Source organism: Somniosus microcephalus, chromosome 2 (genome assembly GCF_052327205.1).
Source record: "Somniosus microcephalus isolate GS21.2 chromosome 2, FLI_Smic_1.0, whole genome shotgun sequence".
NCBI classification, from domain to species: Eukaryota; Metazoa; Chordata; class Chondrichthyes; order Squaliformes; family Somniosidae; genus Somniosus; species Somniosus microcephalus.
Window position 1 is genome coordinate 95,915,283 of NC_140988.1, and position 12,324 is coordinate 95,927,606.

Consider the following 12,324-nt stretch of genomic DNA (forward strand, 5'->3'; position numbering starts at 1 on the left):
TATCATCAGATTTATATAGTTATGTGAGTGTGACTAACAGTCACTCCTGTCACCTGCTGTCATTGGGATGGAGAGAAGAAAACAGCATGTCAATAGAATTAAGTCATAGAGTCATAAAGTCATACGGCACAGAAGGAGGCCATTCAGCCCATCGAGTCCATACCGGCTCTCTGTAGAGCAATCCAATCAGTCCCATTCCCCCGCTCTATCCCCGTAGCCCTACAAGTTTATTTCCCTCAAGTGCCTATCCAGTCTCCCCTTGAAAACAGTGTCTCTGCTTCCACCACTTCTGTTGACAGCGAATTCCAGGCCCTCACCACTCACTGCGTAAAAAGTTTTTCCTCACATTCCCCCTGTATCTCTTGCCCAAAACTTTAAATCTGTGTCCCCTCATCCTTGTAGTCCTTGTATATTAATACTAATGTTATAATAATAATAATGATAATAATTATGATGACAGAGTTTACTATCCCTGCACCTGAGCATATTGGATCACCTGGGTGCAACACAGAGAAGAAAATCTGGTGAGCAGAATTGCTCGTTCATAAGAGAACCATTAATTTCAATGGATGGAAATTTAGGTGGGCTCCCTTCTGGGTGTGTGACCTTTCCTACCAATCTTCCCATCTACACTGTACCTAGGTGATCCAATACACTAAGATGCAGGACAGGTAAATCTGCCCCTTCATTTTTCAATGAGAGCTGGTGGCAATAGTATAGCCAAAAGCGAGTGTGGATGGGCATGTCTGTTTTGGGATTTTTGATTTTTTCGTCAGTGAAAGGATTTTGGGATTGAGTTAAGTTTTTAAGCAAAGTGCATTTACACAGAGCTATTGCCAGAACTTCGGGTCTCCACGGGGTGCATGGGGTACTCACCCGTAGGCCTGATGGAAATGCCGGTTTCCTGCATGCACTGCGCATGCGCGGGAAACCGGCACTTCCGTTCCTCTGAACCAAGAGATTCAGAGGTCGAATGCGTGCGTGGGGGAGGCTGCGCGTGCGCATGGAACTTCGTTTTTTTTTACAGGTTTTTCCGTGAGGGTAAGCCTGCAGAATTTAGAAATATAAAAAGCAGGCGTAAGGCCTGCTTTTTACAAGGTAAGTGGTGAATTAATTAAAATTAAAACATTTTTTCCACAGGTTTATTATTTTTAAATACTTTAAAGCAAGGTAAGTTTATTTTTAGCCCCGTTAGAATATAAAATTATTTTTTCAAAAATTTAAATTATTGTTTAAAATAGTTATTTCATGTAATTTATAGTTTATTTAAAAAATGTGATTTAAAAAAAAATGTATTTGAAGATTTAGTGCTATTTTGGGGCCGTAGTATTTATAAGTCTTGACAGCACTTCCTGTCAGACTTATGAATGGAGCATTCCCTGCTCTGGTTGGCTGCCCATGGCCCACGTGATCCCAGGGGACGCATCGAACTAACTGCGCCCCTGGGATACGCAAGCACTGCGCGCCGACAGCCAGACCAGACCCCGGACTGGAATTCCACAGGGCCCTACAGCTCAACTGTGTAATTATATCAGCAAATAGTGATGGTATTTGCCTGTTTGATTATTTATGCCTTACCAGCATATTTGCCTGATTGATTATTTATGCCTGACCAGCAGAGGGCATGTGAGAGACAAGCAGTTTAGTTTTGTTTTAGTTTCATTTTAGATGGATCTCTAAGATGGTGTCTCCTGTAATGCTGTTAACTGAGTTGAACATACTTTAGATAAAAAGTCATTCTCTTTCATGAATGTTTCGTCATTGAACCCACATAAAAATCAATACATGGTGTCAGAAGTGATTGAAAGAGATGAAGAGGAAAAATCTGAAGTTAAATCAGCTCTCCACATATTAGCAAGCCAAAAGAGAACATTGTTACTTACCATTGGAGAATAGCTAACGAAGTGAAAAATGGAAGGATTACACCCACCGGCGAAGCTTCAGTTGACAGGTAATGTGGCTGAAAATTGGAGAAGGTTCAAACAACGTTTGGAGTTGTATTTAGCGGCAATCGGAGCTGACGAGAAAAGTGATAAAATGAAAGCGTCAGTGTCCTTACATGTCGTGGGTGATGAAGCGCTGGAGGTGTATAATAACTTCACATTCACTGCTGATGGAGACAAAATGAAACTAGATAAAATAATGGAACAGTTTGAGGCCTACTGCATACCTAAACGTAACGTGACGTTTGAGAGGCACAGATTTTTCACATGTGTACAGAAAACGGGAGAGACTATTGATCAGTATGTGACTGAACTGAGAAACCGAAGCAAAACATGTGAATTTGGGGGACTGACAGACTCGCTGATAAAAGACAGACTGGTGTGTGGTATTCCAGATAATGGTCTAAGGGAAAGACTGCTAAGAGAGCAAAATCTAGACCTGGGAAAAGCCATAGCACTGTGTAGGGCTACAGAGACTGTGAGGTTGCAGGCAAAGGAGCTGTTCAGTGACAGTAGCTGCAACGTGGATGCAGTGAGTAAGAACGGACACAAACCGTTTAACAAAAAGAGCGCCAATGTGAAAAAAGAGGCGTGGCCAGCGAACAAAAATGAAAGGGGCAATCGAAAGTCATGTAGTCGATGCGGTACACAGCATACACCAAAAAAGTGTCCAGCATATGGTAAAACATGCAACAGTTGCAACAAAAACAACCATTATGCCCGTTGCTGTAAGAACCAAGCGCAACAAAGCAACGTCCATGCAGTAGATGAAAGCGAGATAGAGGAGTTCTTTGTGGATGTTGTGTCTGAAAACAAAAAAGAAAAAAGAGACTGGATGTTGACACTAAAAGTGAATGACATACATATTCCATTTAAATTGGATACTGGAGCACAAGTTAATGTGATATCAGAGACTGATTTTAAGAAAACTAGACCCAGACCAAAGATACATGGAATAAAAGTGAAAGTGACAGGATACTCAGGTACTGATATAACAGTGAAAGGAAAATGCATTGTCAAAGTGACACACAAGGACAGAGAGCACACACTAGCATTAATCATGGTGCCAAAGGATGTGCAAGCCATACTAGGTTTAATAGCCTGTGAGAGACTGAACCTGGTAAAGAGAGTCCTCGTTGTGGAAAGCGAAGGAGAGACAGTCTATGATGAACTCATGAAAGAGTACAACGACCTATTTCAGGGTCTAGGCTGCCTTCCAGGAGAACACACGATCAGAGTAGATAAAAGTATGCCAATGGTCATACATCCATGCAGAAAAGTTCCGTTTGCTCTTCAAAAGCAACTGAAGGCAGAGTTGGACAGGATGGAAAGCCTGAACGTGATTCAGAAGATAGATGAGCCAACTGAGTGGGTGAGTTCCCTCGTCATTGTGGACAAAAAGAATGGAAAGCTCAGAATTTGCCTGGACCCAAGAGATCTAAACAGAGCAATAAAGAGAGAGCACTTCAAGCTTCCTACACGTGAGGAAATCATGTCACAGTTTGCAAATGCAAAGTATTTCAGCAAGTTAGATGCATCATCAGGATTTTGGCAGATGAAACTGGACGAGGCAAGTTCAAGACTGTGCACGTTCAACAGTCCATTTGGCAGATACAGATTCCTAAGGTTACCATTTGGCATTGCCTCAGCTCCTGAAGTGTATCACAAAACTATCCATATGATCTATGAGCACCTGGAGGGAGTTGATACATCAATGGATGACATCATAGTATGGGGAACCACGAGAACTGAGCATGACGAAAGACTGAAAAAAGTGCTGGAAGCAACAAGGAAAACAAACCTGAAGCTGAATAGAAAGAAATGCCAGCTCGGGGTGACAGAACTGACATTCGTGGGAGATATCCTTAGCAGTGAGGGCATCAGACCAGATCCCAGAAAGGTGTCCGCCATTGAGAATATGCCAAAGCCACAATGCAAAAAGAACGTGCAGAGGTTTAATGGAATGATAAACTACATGGGTAAATTTATATCCAACCTCTCAGAAAAGATGGCGCCACTGAGACGACTAACTGAAAAGAACATAGAATGGGAATGGAATCATGAGCATGAGAAGTCATGGAGCGATCTAAAGAAACTGCTCACAGAGGAACCAGTTCTGAGGTTTTATGACCCAGCGAGACCCATCAAGATATCATCAGATGCATCACAGAGTGGGCTCGGTGCCATTCTTCTGCAAAAACATGACTACTGGCAACCTATTGCATATGCATCACGCTCAATGACAGATGCGGAGACGCGATATGCTCAAATAGAAAAGGAGCTGCTCAGCATCACGTACGCCTGTGAAAGATTTCACCAGTTTGTGTCAGGACAAGCAATCAGTGTAGAGACTGACCATAAGCCCTTGATTGCATTGTTCCAAAAGCCACTAAATGGGTGTCCGCTTAGAATACAAAGAATGATGATCAGGCTGCAACGCTATACACTGAATGTTGCGTACACACCGGGTAAGCTGATGTATACAGCAGACACGTTGTCCAGAGCTGTTGACCCAAGTGAGCCCGCAAACACCAAAATGGATGAAAAAGTGAACGCCTACGTGGACATGATCACAAGTGCACGGCCCATAGCAGATGCAAAAATGGAGCTCATAAAGACTGAGACAAACAAAGATGAAACACTGAGACGACTGAGAAAAAGCATCTTGGATGGATGGCCCAACATGAAGCAAGACTGCTCACCTGACATGGCAGAGTACTGGAACTGCAGGGCGGAACTATCAGTGGTCGAAGACATCATCTACAAAGGAAGTAAAATAGTTATCCCAAAGAGTCTGAGAAAAGAGATGCTAAAAAGGATCCATGGAGGACATCTGGGAATCGAAAAGTGTAAGAAAAGAGCACGAGAGGTGATGTACTGGCCACGAATCAACCAAGATGTGACAAATGAGGTGTCAAACTGCACAATATGCCTCAAATATCGAGCAAGCAATCCGGTAGAACCACTAAAACCACACCCAGCGCCAGACAGACCTTACCAGAAGGTAGGCGCTGACCTATTCGTATGTCAAGGGAAGGACTATCTTGTAGTCACAGATTATTACTCCCTGTATCCAGAGGTTTGTAGACTGTACACCACCACTGCAGATGCTGTGATAACATGTATGAAAGCCATATTCTCCAGACATGGCGTGGCAAGCGAGGTCTTCACAGACAACGGACCCCAGTTTTACAATGCAAGTTTCCGACACTTTGCCAAAGAGTGGGACTTTGTCCACACAACGTCAAGTCCTCACTTTCCACAGTCCAATGGATTAGTGGAAAAACCGGTCCAGACAGTGAAAAGACTGATGTACAAGGCAAAAGACAGTGGAACTGACTTCTACCAGAGCATGCTTGTATACCGCACAACGCCGCTCGAGTGTGGTATGTCACCAGCCCAACTCCTTATGGGACGTCTGCTAAGGTCAAACCTACCCATCCCGGAGAACCTCCTGAAAACAAAAGAGGGGGAGAAAGTGAGGAAGTTCAAAGAACAACAGAAAGAAAAGCAAAAGTACTACTATGACAGAGGAACACAAAACCTACCTGAACTCCACACTGGTGACCAAGTAAGGTTCAAAGACAAAACAAACATATGGACTCAGAAGGGAACTGTCCTGAGTGAAGTTCAACCAAGATCATACACCATTCAGACAGATGAGGGAGCTGTTCTGAGAAGAAATCGTCGGGATCTTCTCATGAGACCAGCCACAGCAAGTCAAAAGACTGATACTGTTGAACAACCTGATCACACAGCAGGTCAAAAGACTGATACTGTTGAACAACCTGATCACACAGCTGAGAAACCATCATCTTAGGCAACAACTCAGATTCAAGGACAATCAATCAGAAAATCCTCAAGACACGTGAAGCCTCCTGAGAGACTTATTGAGCAAGTTTAAGTACTCTTGTTATAGAAGGAAGTAATGTTATCTTATTCTCTCTTCAAGTTCTAGTGTATTTTCATATTTCATGTGAACACACAAAACAAGGTTAAAAAACCTTGATCATGATAATGATAATGTAAGTTCATTAAGTGTTACAGTTAAAATGCAGAGTAATACAAAGAAAACATGTTGTTAGATAAAAGTAAAATACGTTTGTTTTAAGAAAGGGAGATGTAATGATATCAGCAAATAGTGATGGTATTTGCCTGTTTGATTACTTATGCCTTACCAGCATATTTGCCTGATTGATTATTTATGCCTGACCAGCAGAGGGCATGTGAGAGACAAGCAGTTTAGTTTTGGGTTTCGTTTTAGATGGATCTCTAAGATGGTGTCTCCTGTAATGCTGTTAACTGAGTTGAACATACTTTAGATAAAAAGTAATTCTCTTTCATGAATGTGTCGTCATTGAACCCACATACAAATCAATACAAACTGCCGGCGCGCAAGGTAAGTGCAGGTCGGGGGCTTGCACCCGTGGGAAGCCTCCGACCCAAATTTCTGGGCCATTATGTATTAGAGCCAGATAGGCCAGTTTGTGGAATGTTATAATTTTACAATGAGGGTAAATTGTCTCCTCTCATGCCCATGAGCCAGGATGGCCCACATTCATTTTGAGAATAGCTTTAAGCCCACGCCACAAGGAGAGAAGCGAGGTAACCAATGTTCCCTCTAAGGTGCGCGGGTGTGCAGCCGTGCAATGATCCGTAAGGTCCCGCGCACTCAAATTCAGAGGCCGTGAATAGTGAGCTGGAGCAGCGGGAGGGGCCCAATACGCAATGGCCTGGGAATCCTCACATAGAGTCGTTTGTGACCTCACAGAGCCGATCCGAACTAGAACAGCGTTTGCTGAGATGCAGAGCCCTGGAACCCGGCGAGTGTTGTCACGGGGTTCTGTCGGTACTTTTTCTGTGGAGATGTGTGTAGTCCGTTTCCAGGGACTGAGCAGCAACCACACTTTGGAACAACACAAGCTGTTGCAAGAGGCGTTCTTTCTGGTGGCAACACAAAACCTAGAGAATCCTTTCCGTAGGAAATTACTGACTCGGAGGGAGGAGGCCGGGGAGGCGGTTATGTGGTTTTTGTTTTGCTGGCTGTCTGAGGAGATTCATTAAGTTGTACAGGTGGTGCGAATGCCCCATCCCGCGCCTGCAAGCATGCCTCTCCACAAGTACCCGCCTAGGATCTGGGAGGCCCTGTGGCTGAAGCAGGGGATCCAAGGAGGCTTACTGGCCCATTATCTCTGCTCCCTCAATGGGACCCAGGAACCCATGCCCGTTCATTTTAAACTCCAAGGGGTTAAATACAAATGGAACCCACAGACCAGGTAACCAGAACACATGCAAGATATACGGATTCCTATCTACTTTCCCACCCCCCCCACCGAACCCCCCCACCCCCACCCCACCCCCCCAGAGTCGCAGCATGGGTTGTAGGGAGGAGAGGGCCATGTACAAGGGTTCAGATATGCCAACAATGACAAGACTCCAAAGGTCGACCTGAATTCAAGGCTGGGGATGGATCTGAAATGTGCAATGCTGCTGAGGCTCGCTCGCAAGGACACTGAGCTTTACCCCGATGATGCAGAGAAACGGGAGCTCATCTATAACAAATATAAGGCATTCATGATTCCCGAAGATGAGGCGGAGTGGGTCAGGCTGAGCCTTAAGGAAGTTCTGGAGAAACAGAGGCTGTTGGAGAAGAGGGATCCAGTGCTGCTGTTTAAAGTTTACGCCGAGGAGCTAGCCCAGCAACTGAGCACGCAGAGACTGTCGGAGCCAGTGATCGTAGACAAGAAATCATAACCAAGCAAGGGCTCCTTAAGATCTACAGAGCAACAGGTTATATCATTCCTTAATTTTCTTCCTCTCGTTCCCTTTCTCCCTCTTTGTTCCTTCATTTTCTCCCTCTCTCCTCATCCCTTCCTTCCTCTCCCTTCCCGTTCCTTCATTTTCTCCTGTCATCGTTCCTTCTTTTCTCCTCTCATCCTTCCTTCTTCTCTATCTCTCTCCTTTTTACTTTCTTTCTCCCTCTCCCTCTCACTTTGCTCCTTGCTTTCTCCGTCTCACCTCGATCCTTCCTTTCTCTCGCCCCACCTCGATCTTTCCTTTTTCTCGCCCTCTCTCCTTGTTCCTTCCTTCCCCTGCTCCTGGCCATCGGGAGATGTCTCCCCATGGGCCATGTTCTGGGTTTGGCTGTACTGTTAGAGTTTGGTTCAAAATTATTGTATTAAAAAGAAGTGTTTGTGTTGAACGGTATTTCCCAGTAAAAGAGGATTTCAGATCTGCGCCTGGCGAGCGAGGCACTAGTTAAAAGTGGCTTTCGTTGACTGCCCGTTGTCCACTGTGTACCTCAGCGCACTGGACTGCCAGGCTCAGAGTCATGTGTACCCCCTGCCGCTTGATCTGTTATACCAACCACAGCATGATTTCTATAGCAGCCCCTTCATACTGGGATTATTTGGCCTCAGCTCAGCTCAGATGGGAGTTGGCAGCAGATGTTGCGAGTGGGACGAGCGTTTATTGTACCTGCCGAGAGTCGATGAACATTATGGTCTTTCCAGGCAGTGCGATGTGGGGATTTGCTTTTCAGTATGAGAAACGACTGCCCTATGTGAGAGACTTTGGCCCAAACTTAAGAGGGAGGCGAAGTTTAAAGGGGGTACTTGGGAATGGAAGTTACTCTCTCGTACACTCCTCTGCCCAGTCCTTTCTTCCTATCTATTGGACCTTATAAAAGTGGCAATATGTTCACAAGAGCTCAAGAGGGCAAGGAGTGAACAGTGTGTGTATGTGTGTCTGTGAGTGTGTGGAGTGTGTGGAGTTTCTGCGTTGTGTGGCGTGAGTCTGTGAGTAAGTGTATAGGTGTCTGTGTGTCTGTATGGTGTGTGTGTCTGTGTGAGTGAGTGTATATCTGTGTTTGTGTGTGTGCGTGAGTGAGTGAGGGGTGAAGCTTGCAGATACAGTTTATTCAGTGGGGTAAGGGCTATTTACAATATAACTGTTCAGATTTACTGTTTATTCAGAATAACATGCATTTTTTATAGCACCATTAACGTGGAAAAACACTCAAAGGCGCTTCACAGAGGTGTAATCAGGTGCAAATGTACACAAAGTCAAAGAAGGGATATTAGGATTGGGTGATCAAAGGCTCAGTCAAAGAGATGGGTTTTCAGGAGGTTCTTAAAGGAGAAGAGAGAGGTAGACCCAAGGTGATCAAGCCTGACAAACTGTATCACAGTATGGTATGGCAGCTGTAGCTACTATGACCGGAAAGCCCTGCAGCGGGTAGTCAAAACTGCCCAACGCATTACCGGCACCCGGCTACCGACCATAGAGCACATATACCAGAAACGCTGTTTACGGAGGTCACGGTCCATCATCAAAGACCCTACCCACCCCAGCCACAGTCTGTTCGCCCTCCTGCCATCTGGGAGACGCTACAGATGCATTCGCACCCGTACGACCAGATTTAGGAACAGCTTCTTTCCCAGGGCTGTCATCCTACTGAACTCCACAAATAAACTCTAAAGCCTGCACATCTGCCAATGCACTTTATTATGGTTATGTTTATGTTAATGTATTACAAGCCAAATGTATGTTGAATGTTTAAATGTCTTAATCTAAATGTACACTCTCGGGAGCCGCAAGCCTACATTTCATTGTACTGCACTTGTGCACTAACAATGACAATAAAAGTTGATTTGATTTGATTTGATTTGATTTGCTTGGCTTCTGTTGGTGCTGGACTTTACAGTGAGCCATATTACACGATGCCCAGAATGCATATTGAAGCGAGGTTTGTAGGATTCACAAAATTCCGGGACCCCCTACTCAATGGACATGTGTCTGGAATTTAAAAAGGGACTGTGTTGGACCTTTTGGAGGAGAAATGTGGACAGAAATATCTCACTATTAGGTGCCTTTGGACTAAACTAGGGCCTATTGGATTGAGTTTGGACATTTTAAATTGTATGCTGGGTCTGCACAGGGAAATGGGATCCTTATAGGGCTGCTAACCCACCTGGCCCCCAGGGAGACATTAGCCATCTAACAAAAGCCCACTTACCAGGGACCCAGATACATACATATTTTAATAATTCTTAAAACGGCTATATAGAAAAACCCTGGCATCAGCAAAACACACAATGGACAGTATCAAGACCTGATTACATTCTAACAGCACCATTCAAAAACCCCATCAACACCTTTGGGAATCTTGTATCATGCTAATGCTCAGTCAGCCCACCAAAATTCTCACAAAGGGATCACATCAGAGTTGATCAGCCTGCCAAAATCGCAAAAAAGGGAGTCATCTAAAATCAATTGCGCACCCGAGTTTTGGCGCAAAAGTTTAAGCAGCCTCTCAGGTATAACTGGGGGCTTGCTAGGAGCTAAAGAGACCTCAACAGACAGGCTGAAGAGAGCGAGTGCCGGTGGGCAGCAGCAGTAGCACACCGGAGCAGAAGAAACGTACCCGAGAACACGCTGGAAAAGCACTTGGACTCTGGGCTCTTTGACTCTGGCTTTGAAACATCTAACTTGCCACACGAGGTTACAGCAACGCAACAAGAAAACCTAACAAGAAGCCTCGGAGTCACTGAAAGATCAACCATCATCCAGCGCTGACTCTAGGAAAATCTTGTTTACCATCAAAACGTCGACCAGTGCTAATACCGAAGACACCGCAACCAGCCAAGGAGTCCAGAAGATTGAGGAGAGAGAAAGCAGCATGCAACTGGTCTAAACTGTGGAGAAATATTTTGGTGAGCATAGTCCCTGTAATTTCATTGCCTAACTTAGTTAGTGTAGTGGTGGGAGGTGGTTTTATCTTGTTTTGGTTTTTTTCTCTCACTGCATAACCTCTGTACCCGTTGCGTATACGTTTTCTTGAGTTAATTCGTGTGGTGTGCGATTTCTAAATAAAATATTTGTTCTTGCACCAAACAGTTATCTTCCTACATCTATCACATCCCCTAAATAATCCCAAGCCCCAGAACCAGGGAGTGGGACGATTTGAACCATCAAGGTCAAGTTAAAAGGCTGACAAACCCACCACCCCCTACAGGTTCATTCTCACCAAAGCTCCAGACCTTGAAATAATGGCCATCTTGATGGTTTAACTACTAGTCAATTTAACCTGATGTTTCCTGTCTGAATTTACAAAGGAACAGGAGATGACCTGCACAATCCCAGAAAGTTAATGTGACCTTGGTAATAGTTGCCATGTGTTAGCTTCTGTTGTTCTGGCCAATCTGCTATTAACACCTCACATGGGATGTTGCCGACTCATCTGCTTCTTCCTACTCCACCATTGTCCCGACTAATCTCCAATATTAGCATATCCTAATTGGATAATGACCCCGAGATGTTATAATTAACTTTGATGAGACACCCGACAGAGTAAATTCTAACACGAGACACGTGTACTATAGTTTTTCTAAGAGCTGTGACATGTTAGAGATTAAATAAAGCCACTGATGAGGTTTATAAAACAAAAAAGAGCAACTGATTTCACGATTTTTAAGAGTTTGGCTGATTGTCTCATGCTTTAAGATGGTGGGGTGGCAATATGGCATTACAGTATATATGCTTTTAAGCGGTTGCTGTTGCTAGTGTTGTAAAAGTTGTTGTTGTAGTAAAACTTGCCCATTGACAAAAAGGTCACTCTCAAAGGAATTTGTGGCCTGCTCAGTACCCCAAAAAATTAGAGGGAACATTGGAGGCAACCAGTTTTCTTGACAGACAAATCGCGAATGGGGATGATGTCAGCGTCACAGCCCCACCCCTGGCTGGGAACACAGAGAGAAAGGACAAAGGCACACAAGGGAAATCAGCTCTAAACAAGAATCTGTGACGTGTAACCCTAGTGCCTGGAGCTGGAAGCGATATATTAGGGAGGTGAGTGTTTGCAGTTAGAACTAGTTTTGAAAAATAGGGAATGCCAAAAACAAGTAAGTGAGGCGTCAAAAGGGGCAGAGCGCTCAGTTTATCATTTTTCCCTATTTTAGGAGGAGACAAGTGAGATTGAGTTAAGTAAGTGGTTTGACTGTTACTCTAAACGTTTGACATGAATCTTGCCATTCATGTGAAAATGACTTATGAAATGATACTGGGTGGCCTGCTGATGGCGCTGTCCAGGGAGAGTATAAATACTCGGGCATGGGCCCAGCTTGCTCAGGACATTCTTTAACAGGAACTAGTGAAGGACACAACTAGATCTCCATGTTGAAAAACAGTTGATTAATGCCTTGTTTAATACTTAGACCAAGTGCCTAGTAGTTTTCTTACGTCAATTTAATCAACTGCAACCCGCTCCACGCTCTGAGTGATTTGGGAACAGACAGCTATGATTCAAACTGTAGAAGGGAACTCGGACGTAGTAATCAATCCATCATGGAGAAACTACTCAGACCCGCCCGTCTCGACCTGG

General features: G+C 44.4%; 1 pseudogene; it reads left to right on the top strand.

Annotated features, from left to right (window-relative positions):
- The first annotated feature begins 7,049 nt into the window (after nt 1-7,049).
- On the top strand, nt 7,050-7,697 carry LOC147122820 (large ribosomal subunit protein bL28m pseudogene; annotated as a pseudogene).
- Nucleotides 7,698-12,324: the final 4,627 nt, after the last annotated feature.